This window comes from Pinus tabuliformis, chromosome 5_1, assembly GCF_031772625.1.
Source record: "Pinus tabuliformis cultivar Carrire ecotype Pingquan chromosome 5_1, CPIR1, whole genome shotgun sequence".
In the NCBI taxonomy this organism is placed as follows: domain Eukaryota; kingdom Viridiplantae; phylum Streptophyta; class Pinopsida; order Pinales; family Pinaceae; genus Pinus; species Pinus tabuliformis.
The window spans coordinates 560,701,531-560,705,800 of NC_142305.1; the positions used below are offsets into that span (position 1 = coordinate 560,701,531).

Genomic DNA, 4,270 nt, shown 5'->3' on the forward strand with positions numbered 1-4,270 from the left:
TTTGAGTGCAGTCTCCAGGTGCAGTACTCACCTGTGAGCTGTAACTCCTTCTTTTTCAGGTCAAGTCTGATTTTTATCTATTGATGCAAACCACCAAAATGGCGCTCACATGGAAAGGCACATCAATGTTTAACTAGTAGATGGAAGTAAAAAATAAATAAAAAACGAGAGATATATGTTTTTTTTTTTTTTATGTTTTTTTTTTAACCAGAGGAATAGGTAATTGGGATGATTTTGTACTTGTCTCACAATATGTGGATTTTAACTACTAGCACCATAACCTTTAGGAATTTATATATATATTGTCTACCATTACAAGTGAATTAAGAATTTGAATTTTAAACTTTTTTATATAAGATTTCATTTTCACAATTATCACTAATTGAGTTGCCTTAAAATTAAAGAAAGATATATTGTTTTATTTAAGTGTAATAAAACAAAATTGCCCCAAACAGAAAACATATAAATTTAATGATAAACTTTGCAAAAAAATATACCATATAGATAATAAAAATCAATTCAATGATGGAAATCAATCGTTTCATCAAAACATGGTAAGATTTATATAAACTCTCTATATTATTGTGTATAAGAGGAAAAAATAAATTTCTTATAATGTGATTTTGATTCATTGTTAAATAGGAAACAATAATCATAAGTGGAAATAAGATTAAAGTGATTAATATTTTTAAATTTTTAAATTTTATATTATAATATTTAATTTTTCAAATCGAAAATCTCTTTCATAATTTTAGATTTCATGTTTAAAATTTTCAATTAATAATACTTAAATTTGATAAATGGTTGAGGACTATACTTCAAATGCTTACTATTATCATGTAAATCTAAATAAATTGAATATTCAATATCCATAAAATCATTTGTATATATATAAAAGGTTAGAGTTAAATTGAAATCTATCATGGAAATTACATAGATAAAAATCATTACAAATTACATGGATTAAAAAACTAGTAGTCATAATGGACACCACACTTCCTGAAATAATATTTTCTTGATATGGTGGAGTAGAATCATTAAACAAAATTAGAGGTAATTGTCCTTCTTTAAAAATAACAAATGTTCCTCATGTATTTATCACAAACCCTTTTTGCAATTTTGACAAATCATGGAAAATGCCAAAGGGTTGAATAGCCAAAACACAGAACCAATTAGAAACGTGCTTAGCGATAACGAATTACGTTGAAAAGAGGTGAGGAGTTGGTATGACCAAATGCACGGATAAGAAATGAATGATTGAATTCGATTTTTGTTGAAATCACTCATTATCTTCAGTTTGATTTTAGAATAATTTCGGAATTGGCAATCCGGATGGTTATTGGATATTTATATTGCACTCAGCCTCTCATTTTGCAACCTGCATACCAATATCATATTCGGTCTGTTGTGTGCAGAAAAATGCAAAGCCCAGAAGGTAAAGTGGGCATGAAGGTTTGCGTTACAGGAGCAGGAAGGTATATCGGATCATGGCTCGTCAAGAATCTTCTCCAGAGAGGCTACACTGTTAACGCCACCCTCAGGAACCCTAGTATGTAATACAGTTTCTTTCGCCGCTATCTGATAAGAAATTAGCTGCTATTAATTAATCAGTTTGTTGCCCGCTCTCTAATAAGAAATTAGGTTTGAGCTATTCTCGTATTTTTGTGCATGCAGATGACAAGGCAAAAACTGGTCCTCTGCTGTCGCTGCCTGGTGCTGCAGAGAGACTGAAGCTCTTCCAAGCGGATTTAAGCGAAGAGGGCGCCTTCGATTCCGCGGTGGAGGGCTGTGATGGGGTGTTCGACGTGGCCAGTCCTACGGACTTCTCCAAGACTTCTGAGGTAGTGATTATGCATAAATTTCTCTGAACTTCTGGTATGTGAAGAATGAAAGGTATTAAAAGGGATTTAACAGCGTATAAATTTTATATTTCTTCTGACTTCATTAAATTTCATCTTGATTTATGCAATTTAACTTGTCTTTCTCAAAAAAATTTGAGAGATAATCCTGATAAAAAGTATAAAATTATGGGACAGGATGATTTTGTTCAGCCTGCTTTGAAAGGGGTATTGAATGTATTGAAATCCTGCTCGCGCGCTAAATCGGTTAGGCGTGTGGTTTATACTTCTTCGATGGCAGCAGCTTGTCCGCTGAATGAAGAAGGGGAGCTTATTACTGGGTCCAGTCTCGACGAGTCAAACTGGACTCCAGTGGAATTCATGCGCAGGAAAGCCGGCCCTATTAGTGTACGTATATACAGTGTGAGTAGTATGGTTAAATTTGCATCTCAAATATGGTGTAACTTACAGGTCGTGCTTATCATGCGTGCAGTTCTATTACCTATCCAAGACTTTGGCAGAGAAAGCAGCCATTGAGTATGGGTTAAACAGTGGCCAAATGGAGGTTGTGACAATTGGACCGGGTTACGTTGGTGGGCCAGCCATTATCTCAACATTTCCGTCTTCATGTCGGGCATTATTAGACCCCATTACAGGTAAGTAATCTTTTTGTTATATGTTCGTTAAAATGTTCAGGTCTTTGCCATGGGACTTCTTTCTAAACGTGAAACAAGCAGACCAGTAATAGGAAGCAGGCCAATGATAGCTCACTTTTATTTGAGTTGAGGAGAGGGTTTGGCAGAAAAATATGTAAAATACTTTGGTTGAAAATGTTACAGGCAATTATGAATGATTGAAGTTGAGTGAGTCGTTTCTGGGATCAGTACCGCTGGTTCATATCGAGGATTTATGTGAGGCTCATATATTTTATGTGAGGCTCATATATTTTTGATGGAGCAACAAAAAGTACAAGGTCGACATATTTGTTGTGTTTCCTCTCTCACCGTTTCTCAGTTAAGAGCTTTCATCCATAAACTCCATCCACATTTCACTCCACAATTCAAGTAAGTAGCGTCTCCCATCATGTAGGTTCTTTTTGTTATATTTTTGTGGAATTATATTGATATAGAAGGTGAGGAAACTTGGATTTATGACAGAAGCGACGGTGAAGTTGATAATGTTGTCCGTGTTCCTACTTCTTCAAAGAAACTTTTGGATATGGGGTTTTCTTTCAAGTATGGCGTGGCAGAAATTTTGGATGACACAATCAAATCGGCTCAATCTTATGGACGGCTGAAATAGTTATCGCGAATAGTTATCGCGAACGATATAGTTATTTTATAAATATGTTCAAAAGGGGTTGGAATTGGATATAAATAAATTAAAATTATATTTTGGGAGAGTAATTTTAGAATTTTAATTATATCATTGTAGATGGATAGCGGGTATTTAAATTCTATGGAATATTTAAAAATATTTTTAGTAATAGTAACAAATTAAAGATATAGGTTTAATTTAAAAGTGGTTAAGTCATTTTCACTTTTTAATTAAATTGTTTAGTTAAAAAAATTATCTTATGCATATGTTATGTCAAAATAAGTAATGGTTTCTTTAGGTATGTGGTATTAATATGTTATGATATTGGCCCATGGTATTGTAACAAAGTCTTTGATCTCCATAGTTAAGAATTTGTTACATTTTTTTTTTTTTAATTTATAGATGTTTAATTCATTTATTAGCATTTTTTATAATTAATAATAATAATAAGTCTCTTGAGCTTTGGATTTATGGTGAATGGATCAATCGTCAAGGTCGTGCTTGTTATAGGTCACTAGTTGAAATCCCTTATAGGTGCTAGCCTACCCAAAAATAAATGCTGAAAAAAAAATAGAATTTAATTAATTTTTATGTTTGTTTAATCAAAATTGTCAATATCGATTGACTATGAGTTAGATGTTTTGATGCCTATCAACATTTATTAATGTAACATACAGCGAGATATCATGAGTTATTTTCACCAAGTTTAAATTGCATTTATATTTTTTGTTAGTATTAAACTGTTGGGCCTAAAATAGCTAGAACAAATACTGCTATTTATTATTTTAAAGGCTTTGGATAGATTATTAAAAAGAATAAAAAAGAAAAGAATAAAAGTTATAACAACTCCTGGAGTGGTTGGAAACAGTTGCCACTACTTTTCTCCAAAAGGCAAAAGGAAAGGGGGGCAAGGGGGCTGTAGAAGTCTCTCCCTGAGCTAGGTTGTGATACTAGTGGGAAGATTTCATTTTATGGCAAATAGTCGAGTGGATATGGGACATGAGGCTGGATAGTACCCGACTATCTTTAGTTCAACTATTAGGAGCAGGAAGTGATCGGAGGGGGACCTTGGACGTGATTGCCAGGTCCATGGCTGGGTGGTGAGACCTTCCAGA

General features: G+C 33.4%; 1 pseudogene across 1 annotated transcript; it reads left to right on the forward strand.

Moving 5' to 3' along the window:
* Positions 1-1,354: 1,354 nt before the first annotated feature.
* On the forward strand, positions 1,355-3,144 carry LOC149166038 (putative anthocyanidin reductase; annotated as a pseudogene). Its single transcript, XR_016260810.1, has 6 exons — positions 1,355-1,549; positions 1,675-1,841; positions 2,037-2,246; positions 2,332-2,494; positions 2,678-2,902; positions 2,996-3,144. The product of XR_016260810.1 is annotated as a putative anthocyanidin reductase (transcript).
* Positions 3,145-4,270: the final 1,126 nt, after the last annotated feature.